Source organism: Lactuca sativa, chromosome 6, assembly GCF_002870075.4.
Source record: "Lactuca sativa cultivar Salinas chromosome 6, Lsat_Salinas_v11, whole genome shotgun sequence".
Classification (NCBI taxonomy): Eukaryota; Viridiplantae; Streptophyta; class Magnoliopsida; order Asterales; family Asteraceae; genus Lactuca; species Lactuca sativa.
The window spans coordinates 151,763,960-151,777,211 of record NC_056628.2 but is presented as its reverse complement, the minus strand read 5'-3'; the positions used below and the strand labels follow the sequence as shown (position 1 = coordinate 151,777,211).

The following is a 13,252-nucleotide window of genomic DNA, read 5'->3' as shown; positions in this document are numbered from 1 at the left end:
ACAAATAATATGGAAGATGTAACCTCTTATGGGTTACAAAAGTTTTTAGAATACACAAAAATATCGATTAAATTTTGCAATTTAGGAAATATTTAGACAAAATTACATAAATGGTCCTTGTGGTTGATAGAATTGACCAACTTTGGTCTTTATGAATTTCTTTTTGCATAGATACTCTTTGTGGTTTCAAGATCTTACAAAGACAATCCTTTTGGCTAAAGGTGTTAACTTTTTCATTTAAATCCCTTGTGAAATGACACGTTTGCTCTTCCTACCATAGCAGGGGCGGAGTTTCTTTGGGGGCAGGAGGGGCAGTGCCCTCCCCCCCTGATTTTTGGGCTAGAAGCAGGGATTATAGTTCAAAAAAATTTTGTTATTGGCTGCTCTTTTCAAATTTGGGCTTTGGCCCCTCCCGATCCCTCACAGACTCCAAATCTCCAATAGTCCAATATACGAATTCTCCAAGCGATTCTTCAAGAAATCAAAATCATTCATCCAATTTCCCAATTCGCTAAATCGCTTCTCGCTTTCTGTTGTGACCTTTGTTGCTGTCTCGCATTGTGTCGCACTGTCGTTGTCTCCGCCTGGTCTCACTCTCGAGTCTGAAGTCTCGCCATCGGCCATCGCCATTCGCCAAGTCTTGAAGTCGCCATTCACAGAAAATAGAAAATCAGAAATCAGGTATGGTCTCGTATGGAATCCCGATTCCCGAATCGGCGAATCCTGTTCTTTCTTTTCTAGTTCTACTTCTGATGTTCTTTCTTTAATTCTTTTGATTGTTAATTGCTGAATGTTGATTGTTCATTGTTGTGCTGCTGCTATTTGCTGTTTCTGAGTTTCCCTAATTCTCTCGGTCCAAACTCCAAATTAGGAATTAGAATTTCTTTTTAACTTAGCTGTCATTTGCTAAATGCCAATTAATAACCTTTTGATTTCAGTTTTGGATTAAATTAATTGTTGACAGTTATGACTTATGATTTAATGTAAGCTCTAGGACACCAAAAAGGAACATAAAATTATTGATTTGGTCATTTGGTTATGCACTTATGCTTCAAACAAAACTGAAAATCAACAAGAGATTATTGATTTGGTCATTTGGTCATTGATCTGTTTTCACTTAATCACTTTTGATTTCAATTCATTTTTTTCATTTTTCAGTTTTCACATATTGTTAATTGTTAAATGAGTTATTGGTTATCTTTATATTTTTGATTTTGATTGAATAATTGTTCCTTCGTTTTGATTTTTGTAGATATAATCATGGGAAAGATGAAAGCCTTAGATTATTTTTACAAAAGAAAGGTAGATGATAAAGAAACGAATTGATGAATATAAAGACATTAAAGGTCGTTGTGCTGAGTTGTAATCATTTTTCTATGTGTTTTTGGTGTTTATTTGTTGAAAACAATTTGTTTTTTTTTTAAGAATGTTAATTTCAGTTTATAATATTTTCGGCCCCCCCAAGTTAGTTGTTCAAGCTCCGCCACTGTACCATAGGGACCATTTATGTACTTTGTTCCAGCCGCAATGACCATTTATGTAACGCCATATATTATTTATTATTATTATTAGTTATTTTATTTGTATTACAGTTATTAACATTTTTTTGATGTTTTGTTCGAATATATTATTAAATTATTTTTTATATTTTTTCTTACACTTTTTGATATTTTGTTCGTATATTTTTTTCTAATTTTTTAATATTTTTTTCGAATACGTTTATTAATACTTCTTTTGACTTTTTGTTTGAATAATTTCTTCTATTTTTTTTTTTTGACTTTTTGTTCGAATATATTTTATAATGTTTTTTTCTATATTTTGTTTGTTTGTATTTATTAAAGATTTTTTAATATTTTTTTCGAATACGTTTATTAATACTTCTTTTGACTTTTTGTTTGAATAATTTCTTCTATTTTTTTTTTTTGACTTTTTGTTCGAATATATTTTATAATGTTTTTTTCTATATTTTGTTTGTTTGTATTTATTAAAGATTTTTTGGTCATTGTAATCATAATTCCTAAGTTAATTCACTTACAATCATATTTTCATGTTATTTGTTCTTTTAGTATAGATAAGGCCTTATAAGTATTATTTTGTAATTCAAATATATAACTATATAACACATATAAGGTTGTATAATTATTATTTTTGTAAAGCTTTTTATAAACATTTTTAATTAGAAATGTAAAATTTTGTTAAACATGAATATGATTAATATAAATTAGGTACACATACGCTAACCTAAGACTGTCCCATAGCCTTGACGAGAACGCCCATGTCATTTCACATTGGACTTAACTTTAGTATTTTCGAATTATTTAACTATTTTAGAGATTTTGTTTTTGATTAGCCTATATGTTTCGATTAGCCTATTTATATTAATCATATTAACATTTAACAATGTTTTTTTTGTTATGAATTATTATTTAGTGAATGACTATTGGATTCTCCATATTCCTCCATTACTCTCCATAATTAGTGAACATTATAGCAAACATTATTATGTGTTTTATGAGTGTAGTTATGCACCACTATAATGAGCATTCATATCATACATCACCTTTCATCTTCTTTGTCTAGTATAAATAGTGAATATTATGTATTGTAAAGTTTGATGAGTTCATCACAAGTATTGGAATAAAAGTTCTCTCTACTCTCATGTCTTTCTTTACTCTATAACTTATCTTGTTATTTGATCATATTTTATAACACGTTATCAACACGACTCTACCATAGACCTTTAACTCTTTATCGCTCTTATTATTTTCAGGTATGTATTTTTTATAAGTTTACATGTACAATGCTTACAAATTATTTTCTGAAATTTATTAACTAACAATTCTTGAGCATACAAGTCTTTATTTTGATTAGTGTTTTCACTATGAAAAACTATGTTATGCTAGAGAAAATTTTCTCTACTTTCCATGCCACCAACATGCTTATGCAGCAGCAATATCGTGAGAAAGATTTAAAAAGAATATATTATGAATTAATCTCATTTCTTCTTGTGGCTGAATAAAACTATGAACTATTGATGAAAAATCATCAACCAATCCCGACCGGTTCTAGTGCATTTCCTGAAGTGAATGCAATATCATATAATCATAATAGTCATGGGTATAATCGAGGTCGTGGAGGTTATTATCATAAAAAATAACAAGATTACAAGCAACCATCAGAAGTTGGAAAATAGCAAAAATCTACATCCTAATGATAGAATTGGTCAAGGAAAAAAAATTGAAAATGTTTGTCACTGATGTGGAACGACCATTCATTGGTCTTGTACATGCCGCTTACCAAAGCATTTTGTTGATCTTTATCAAATTTCTCTAAAATCTAAAGAAAAATAATATATCAAAACAAATTTTATTCAAAGTGATATTCATGAAGATCAACCTGAAATGACACATTTGGATGTTGCCGATTTTCTTGTCTACCCAGAAGGGACAAGTGGTGATATGGATGGTGATTGAAGAATATTGTGTAGTTTTGTTTCATGACATTTATTATGTTTTTATGTCACATGTCGAATATTTCTTATGTTTTATTTATTTATTGAAAAGAAATACGAATATTCGCAAAAGAAATAATGAAGATATATTTCTTGCAGACAATGCAATAACATTCTACTTACTTATCAATTAGAGAATCAAATGTTAATATAATAACAAGTAATACAAAAATGATTAAAGGCTCCGGAAGAGCAAATATAGTATTACCATAAGTGACAATAATTACAATTGGTGATGCATTATTTTTATTAAAATCACCAAGAAAATTATTAAGTTTTAAGGATATTCGGTCTAACGGATATCCTATTGAAACAACTAGTGATGGTAATAAAAATTATCTCAACATTACAAAAATGATATCGGATAAGAAAAGTTTTTTGGAAAAATTACATGTATTGTTCTCCGGATTGTACTATACAAATATTACAATGATTCATGCTATTGAAAATATTACAATGATTCATGTTATTGAAAATAAAAACGGTATGATATTACCTTCATAATTTGGCATGACCGGTTGGGCCATCCCGGATCAATTATGGTATATAGAATAAATGAAACTTCAAGTGGTCATTCCTTGAAAAACCAGAAGATTTTTCAAGATAATGAATTGTGTTGCATGCTCTTAAGGAAAATTAATTTCCAGTCCATCATTGAACAAAGTTGGCTATGAAAGTCTTAGTTTCTTACAAAGAATTCAAGAGGATATATATGGACTAATTCAACCAACACCATGTGGACCATTTAGATATTTTATGGTTTTAATTGATGAGTCAACTAGATGGTCATATGTGTGCTTGTTGTCTAGCTGTAATTTGGTTTTTGCAATATTACTTGCATAAATAATCAGCCCAAGGGCACATTTCCACGATTACCCAATTAAGATAATTCGACTTGACAATGTTGCAAAATTTTCATTGCATGCTATTAACGATTATTGCATGTCGATTGGATTGAACATCCTGTTACACATGTTCGTACGCAAAATGGTCTAATTGATTAATTAATCAAACACCTTTAATTAATTGCAAGACCATTACTAATGCATTATAAACTTTCTAATCAACATAAGGGCATAAAATTTTACATGCAGCATCACTTATATGCATAATGCCAATTAGTTATCATGAGTTCTCCCCTATTCATCTGGTTTGCGGTCAGGAACCAAATATTTACCATCCAAGGATGTTTGGATGTACAATTTATGTACCCATTTCTCCACCTCACTTCACAAAAATGGGTCCTCGGGAAGAATGAGAATTTATGTTGGTTATGAATCTCCATCTATAGTAAAATATTTAAAATCATCAACTAAAGATTTATTTACAGCTATATTTGATGATTAATATTTTGATGAATCATATTTTCCAACATTAGGGGGAGAAATAAAGAAGCTGGAAAATAAAATTTCTTGAAAGAAATTATCACTTTCAGTTTTAGATCCTCGTTCAAGTCAATGTGAACTTGAAATAAAAAAGATAATTCCTTTACAAAATGTAGCGAATTAATTGCCAGAAGCATTTACTGACCCTAAGTGAGTAACAAAGTCTCATGTACCAGTTATACATACTCCAGTTAGAATTTATATCCTACAAGAAAAAAAAAATACAACTACAAATGCATCTTAGGCACGCCTGGAGTGTGGAAGATCAGTCGGTTCCAAAGATAAAAATCCTCGAAAATGAAATGGAGCAAATACAACTGATGGTCCAAAAGAGAAAACAAAACCTATTGAAAAGATTAATGAAGCTCTAGAAGAGCCCAATGACATAACAAAAGAATATAAGGCACCTGAAAAAAATGAAAATGATGAGATCTCAATAAATTATGTCATCACATAAATAAGATGGAACCAACATAAGACAGAAGTCGATGATAATTTTTCATATTATGTTCCACGCGCGATTATAAAGAAAATGAGGATCTTGAACCTAAATCTATTGAGAAATGTATGAATAGAAAATATTGGCCAAAATGGAAAGATGAAATAATAAAGAGCTTAATTGTCTTACCCAATGAAAAGTTTTTGGACCTGTAGTCTATACACCAAACAGAGTAAGAACAATGGGACACGAATGGGTATTTGTGCGCAAAAGAAACGAGAAAAAATGAAGTTGTGAGATATAAAGCAATACTTGTTGCACAAGGTTTTACCCAAAGGCCCGAAATTGATTATGAAGAAACGTATTCTCTTGTAGTTGATGCAATTACATTCAGTTATTTTATAAGTTTAACAACATATGCAAAACTGGAGATGTGTCTAATGGATGTATTTTACCGCTTATTTATATGGTTCACTTGAAAATGATATTTATATGAAAATCCCATAAGTGTTTAAGGTGCTAGAGGCACAAACTTCTAATTCTCGTGAAGTATATTTGGTAAAATTAAATAAATCTTTGTATAGATTGAAACAATTTGGTTGTATGTGCTTCAATTGTTTTAGTACATTTCGGTTGAAAAAGTGCTATAAAAATGATCCATTAAGCCCATGTGTATTCATAAAAAGATGTAGATAAGAGTTTATCATAATTGATGTTATTGTAGATGATTTGAACATAATTGGAACTCCTAGAGAATTGGAAAAGGTCACTTCCTATTTGAAAGAAATTTTTGAAATGAATGATCTTGGGAAGATGAAATTCTATTTGGGTCTTCAAATTAAGCACACAAAAAATGGAGTTTTTGTAAATTAATATCTAGAAAAGGTGCTAAAAAGGTTTTATATGAATAACTCACATCCATGAGTAACCCGAAGGTGGTAAGGCACTTAGATGCCAAAAGGATCAATTTCAGCATCATAAAACACATGAAAATCTTCTTATTCCAGAAGAACTATATCTTAGTGCTATTGGTGCACTAATATATCTTACTATTAATACAAGACTAGATAAATATTTTGTCGTAAACATATTAGCAAGATATAGTTGTTGTCCAATAAGAAGATACTGTAATAAAGTCAAACACATTCTTTGAGATCTTCGAGGTACAATGGATATGAATTTATACTAATCAAATTCTTAAAATGCGAAGTTAATTAGTTATGTATATGTTGGATATTTATCTGATCCACACAAAAAGGTTATTTATTCACTTGTGGAGGTAACGTAAATTATTATCATTTTGTTAAACAAACTTTAGTTGCTGCTTATTCTAACCATGTAGAGATTATAGCAATTTATAAGGCAAGTCGAATGCATTTGGTTAAGAATTTTAACTCAACATATTTGCAAGAATTGTGGTCTAACTTCTAACAGGGATGTTCCAACCATACTATATGAAGATAATACAACTTGTATAGCTCCATTCAAGGAAGGACTTATAAAAGGAGACAGAACCAAGCATATATCACCAAAGTTTTTTTCACTCATGATCTTCAAAAAGAGTGTGGCATCAACATCTAGAAAATTCAATCCAGTAACAACTTTCCTGATTGGTTTACTAAAGCACTTCCTACATCGAAATTGAAAAGATGGTACGAAACATTGTTATGCGGTGCTTCAAGAGAATCAAGTGATGTGCTAATTAGGGGGAGTTGGAAACATATTGTACTCTTTTCCTTAGCTATGTTTTTCCCACTGGGTTTTCTTAGCAAGGTTTTTAACGAGGCAATTGTTTCCAATATCTATTATTAATCATGTACTCTTTTTCCTTAATAAAGGGTTTTTTCCCATGAGGTTTTACCGATTAAGGTTTTAACGAGGCATGATACAATCGTCATTCAAGGGGGAGTGTTATGAATTATTATTTAGTGAATGAATATTGGATTCTCCATATTCCCCCATTACTCTCCATAATTAGTGAACATTATAGCAAACATTATTATGTGTTTTATGAGTGTAGTTATGCACCACTATAATGAGCATTCATACCATACATCACATTTCATCTTCTTTGTCTAGTATAAATAGTGAATATTATGTATTGTAAAGTTTGATGAGTTCATCACAAGTATTGGAATAAAAGTTCTCTCTACTCTCATGTCTTTCTTTACTCTATAACTTATCTTGTTATTTGATCATATTTTATAACATTTTTATATATTTAAAAAAATGTTTATAAAAAGCTTTACAAAAATAAGAATTATACAACTTTATATGTGTTATATATATATATATATATATATATATATATATATATATATATATATATATATATATATATATATATATATATATATATATACATATTTGAATTAAAAGAAATAATTATTATATAACCTTATATATGTTAAAAGAACAAAAAAAAAGGAGAATATGATTGTAAGTGAATTAAGTTATGAATTATGACTATAGTGACCATGAAATCTTTAACAAATATAAACAAACAAGATTCAAAAACACCATTAAAAATATATTTGAACAAATTTTCAAAAAAGAATTGAAGAAATTATTCAAGCAAAAAGTCAAAAGAATATTAATAAATGTATTCGAATATAACATAAAAAATAGAAAAAATTATATGAACAAAATATCAGAAAATGAAAGTGATTTAAAAAAAAAAAACATCAAAAATATATTCGAACAAAACGTCAAAAAAATTCTAAATTATAGAAATATAAATAAATTATATAAAAAAGTAATAAATATTAGACAAAGTCATATAAATGGTCCCTGTGGCTGGAACAATTTACATAAATAGTCCTTATGGCATGAAGGGCAAATGGGTCATTTCACAAGAGACTTAACTGAAAAAGTTAACACCGTTAGCCAAAAGGACCGTATTTGCAAGATTTTGAAACCACAGTGACCAACTACGCACAAAATTTGTCATAATGACGAAAGTTGGTCAATTATGTCAACCACAAGTACCATTTATGTAATTTTGTCAAGTATTTATTGAAACTAAAATCTAATCAATAATAGTTTAATCAAATGATAACTGAAAGATTTAATTTCTTATTGAGTATGAAAATTGATAATCCAATAATACTTAACAAACTGATATTTGAAATCTCAAAATAACTATCGAAACAGAAAAGTGATTATCATGTAATATTCTTATTCCTGGTATGTAATATAATCTGGTTTTATTTTGCTTTTGGCTGAAATCTGAAAGTTGGGAATCTCGAATTAATCGTAAAAGATGTGGGGTGCTTTTTATAGGGTGCGGTGTGCCCCGACCCATGGGATGAACATCATTTTAGGGTTTTAGGGGCTATTTAAGCATCATTAGCCCCTTAGGTTAGCTCATTGTTAGCCTGCAACCCCCTTAAAGAGAGCTTCATAAACCCTAACAATGTCCCTCTTGTTTTGATATTGGAATCCATTTTGAGAGCTTATTTGTCATTGTTTTCAGTGAAACATGAAGATCAAGGTGTTTGTTGTTTGCATTCAAGGAAGGCTCAAGTTTAGATCCAGCAAGGTTGCATCATTTTTGGACTTTTGTGAGTAAAAAAAATTCAAACTTGATCTTTGATTCATTAGATCTTGTTATGAACTTTTTGGTCCATTTTGTTGGTGATCTTGGAGTTGAGAGGACTCCAACATCGTTTGAATAATTTAGAATGCTTCTTAGACCTCATGGACTACGAAAGTTATGATATTTTGCCTTCCCAATAATCCATGTAAGTTAGCTTGGTCGTTTAGGTTATTTTGGTGTAGCAAACAAATCACTTCAATCCTTCATTTGAATAGCCAAACTAACATAAACCCTAGCAATTTCGAAATTAAGAAATTAAGGTTAAGGGTTTATATACATTTGATTTGTTATAGCAAACAAATCACTTCAATCCTTCCTTTAAAGAGCTTGGAAAGCTAACACCAAAATGATGATGCCTCTAATGCTCACACACAAACCTTAGAACTAAAAGACACTTGAGGAGAGAGGAGGAAGGTATAAATTTCGTTCATATGCTCCCAGGAAAGAGTATCCACGAATTTAAGGTCCCAAGGGGTCATATTTATAGCTAGGTAACTTAGGGACAAAGCAAGATTTGAATTAATTAAATAATGGATTTAATCCCAATTCAAATCATTTCCTTCAGCATCCAAGAGGCTTCTGGAAACCCTAGAAGAGCTCCCAAAAATTTCTGCCCTTGGGTGGTTCTAAAATTGTCTCTTTTGGTCAATTATTGAACAATTACAATTCAACTCGTGCACCTTTAAATAATTCCAGTTAATCCTAAATTAATTTCAAATTAATTCTAATTAATAATTAATTAATTTAATGATTTTATATTAATTTATGAATCATATAAGTTAACAAATCAATTATTTTAACAATTGATCTCATTTTTAATTTATTAATCACATAATAAATTAACAAACCAATTATCTATATTTGATTAATATATTAATCATATAATATATATTAACAAATCATTTCCTCATAATTTACAATTAGTTTATTGATCATATAATAATCAAATAAATTATCCTCTCTCTAAAAATGTCATTCTAAAAGTTCAAGTTATAACTTATGAGGGCAACCCAAAAAGGACTTTGCTTCCAACTACAAGAATATACAATTTTAGTTATGAGCTTAGAAACCTTAATTCAACAGTCTCCTACTAGGATAAGTCTATATCTAACGACCCAAAATAATGACACAAAATTTCCCTTTTTAGATTAATAAATCCTTAATACATAACAACTCCATAAACCACGGTACTCAAGATTTAGCAAAATATCATAAAATCAGAGTAATTCACAGAATGCGGAAACATGTGGTGTGTGCTCTGCAATCATCCCGAGCCCTCCCATTTTGAAAACCAAAGTACCTGAAACATAAACTGAACACCGTAAGCACCAAGCTTAGTAAGTTACCTAAGATAGCACATATCATACATACATAATCACATACTGGGCTCCCTCCCTCCATTAGGCCTCGCCCGCTCTCGAGTCCCACTCGGCTTCGGGCCCTGCTCGGTATCGAGCCCAGCTCGGATTACAGATCTGTCAATTACCAGGCCCCGTTTGACATTGGGCCCCGCCCGCTACACACATAATCATATAACCATATAAACATAACCTTACTAACACATACAATAATCACAAAGACTATAGCATACCATACAGTCATCGAGCCTCGCCCGATAAGCATAAAAACAGATACTTATAACTAGCATTCAACATACTCATCAGGCCCTACCCGGTAAACATGCCATCATACAATGCTTGCACAAGAAGCGCAAACATCTCGCACCATAATCATATAAACTATGGGTCGGCATTGGTGCCTTCGACCCGCTAAACCCAGTGAGGAAACTCACCTCATACTGTCGAATCACACAAACGATCCCTGGTTGTTGGCTGACAGATCCCCGAACTGTCAAGATCAGAATAACACCCAATTAATAATTAGGTTCCACTTCATAACCAAAATCCATACTTGGGGTAAAAAGACCATTTTACCCCTAACGTAGCTTGGTTCAAGACTAAGGCCCAAACTCCTGCAAGGCCCAAAAATCAAATAACCAACCAAGGCCCAATTTTCAAAATTGGGCCCAAACCTCTTACAAGGGCCTTACCCTAAAGCCCAACCAAAATTTCTTGTCCAAGACACTCATACTCAGATGGCCCATTAAGAACTCAAACACCCAAGCCCAAAAAAGAAGCCCAACATGAAGCCCAAATGGGCAAAACCCTCCTGACTGACTACGCGGGGCGTACTCAGCTATACACTAAGTGTACATACAATATGGCTTGTACGTTGCACGTACAGACTTGTACGCCTAGCGTACTCCTTTAAGCCATTTTGACATTAAGCTTTTAATGCTTAAGTCCAGAAGTCCAAACCATAGACCTAAGTCATAAACAACGTCTACAACCATAAAGTCACTGACTTGGTGATTTTGCATGACCCAAACGAACCCAATCTTGAAATATAACCTTCTACTTCCATAACAATGGCTATAACTCATGCATGGATGGTTCTATACCTCAAATATGACAACTTTATGACTCTAGGACCAAAAGAGCGCCAAGAATAGCAACTCCAAGCTTCAGAAACGATAATAATCCACAAGATCTCTTCTATGGGATCAAAATGGGTCCAAAACTCAAACAAAGGAGATATAAGCTAAGAATGAACAAGATTCAAGATTTTAATCCATATCTATAAGCTTATCCTTGATTCATAACCTTGCATCAAACTCCATCTTCTTGGAAATGACCCAAAAACACCAAAATGCACATCATGAGCTCAAAATCACAACCACAAAGGATTAGAGACGATTTCTAGGATTTTTGGGACTTGGAGGATGGTAAAGAGGCCAGCCCTAATGACTAAATGTGTTTATATAGGGGGCCTACCAAAAATAAAGGTTTCTTAATTCCCCTCGTACGCCTCACGTACTCCTCGTACACCCAGTGTACGAGGCTTCACATTCCCGATCAGCCCTAGCACTACACTTAGCGTAATCCACACTATGCCTCGTGTACCCTCCTCCGCAGCAGTACGCCCCGTGTACTCCCTAGGTACACCCCACATACTAGGGTTTCCCTTCAAACCCTACACATTCCAAAGGCCATAACTTCTTCGATATACATCCGATTCCTACAATCCATATATCCATGAAAAGGTAACAAGAAGCTCTATGCTTTACTTAACTCGTACCTGCCTTACCATATCCCAAACAAAAATCAATTTTCCATAGAATCCCGAGCTAACAAATTACCGAATTACCCTTTAACTCCAAAACACAAACCAAATACCCGGTTCATCCAATACACATCATCCACCTCCATTTGAGCCCAAAACTAACTTCTTCAAGGATCCTAAGGCCCCGTTTTATATACATCTTTCCAGATCCAAACAGATCTTTCTGGATTAATGGACCTGAAAGACTGTTTGATATGCACAAAAAAATGGGTCTTTCCCGGTAAGATATGTCTTTACCAGAAAGCTCCAAAACTATATCTTTCTGGTTGAATATGTTGGAAAGACAATTGTACCCCAAACTCTGTCTCTTTCTTTCTTCGATTATTAATTTCTTTTAACTATTTTTTATTAGATTATTATATATTAATAAATATTATTTTTAATATACAATATGTATGTATTAATTAATATTATTTTATTGGATTATTAGTTTCTTTTGGATATTTTTTATTTCCTTTTATTGGATTAATTCTTTTTATTGGATTATTATATATTAATAAATATTATTTATACCTATATAATATTAATATATTAATAAATATTACTTTATTGGATTATTAATTTCTTTTAGTTAATTTTTTAAATTCATTTTTATTGGATTAATTCTTTTTATATAAAACACCACCATCATCCTAATATATTTAAAAAAAATCATCCATCCCACCACTATCGGACATAAACCATGTCAAGAATCACATGTTGAGTTATAAAAAAAAAAGTTAAAATTGCTACAAAAAATAACAACGTAACATCACTTTGAGAAAAAAATAAACTAAAAACAACTTAATCGAAATTTTATTTGGATTTTTAAATGATTATTGTGTAATTTTGATTTTGTATGACAATTTATATGTTTTTATAATTATTCAGCAACTTCATCCATCATAATATAGAACAGCAGGATAATATTGTCATTTTTCATCATTCAACACAGTCAATCAGATGTATAATCAAACAACATGGTTTCTTTCCCAGTCAGAAAACTTTTCCATACAGTACTTTCCCAGACAGAAACTATCAAACGAGACCTAAGCATTCTAATACCCCAATCCTTGATCACATCCCGAAATGAAAACGATTTGAAACAGGGTGTTACACTATAACTACAATTGCTAGTATAACCTTGAACTAAACAA

The 13,252-nt window shown here is 31.3% G+C and overlaps 1 long non-coding RNA gene across 1 annotated transcript; it reads left to right on the top strand.

Moving 5' to 3' along the window:
- The first annotated feature begins 290 nt into the window (after nucleotides 1-290).
- Nucleotides 291-1,586, top strand: LOC111890852 (uncharacterized). The gene is made up of 2 exons (XR_002850024.3): nucleotides 291-681; nucleotides 1,253-1,586. It is a non-coding gene; the product is annotated as an uncharacterized LOC111890852 (long non-coding RNA).
- Nucleotides 1,587-13,252: the final 11,666 nt, after the last annotated feature.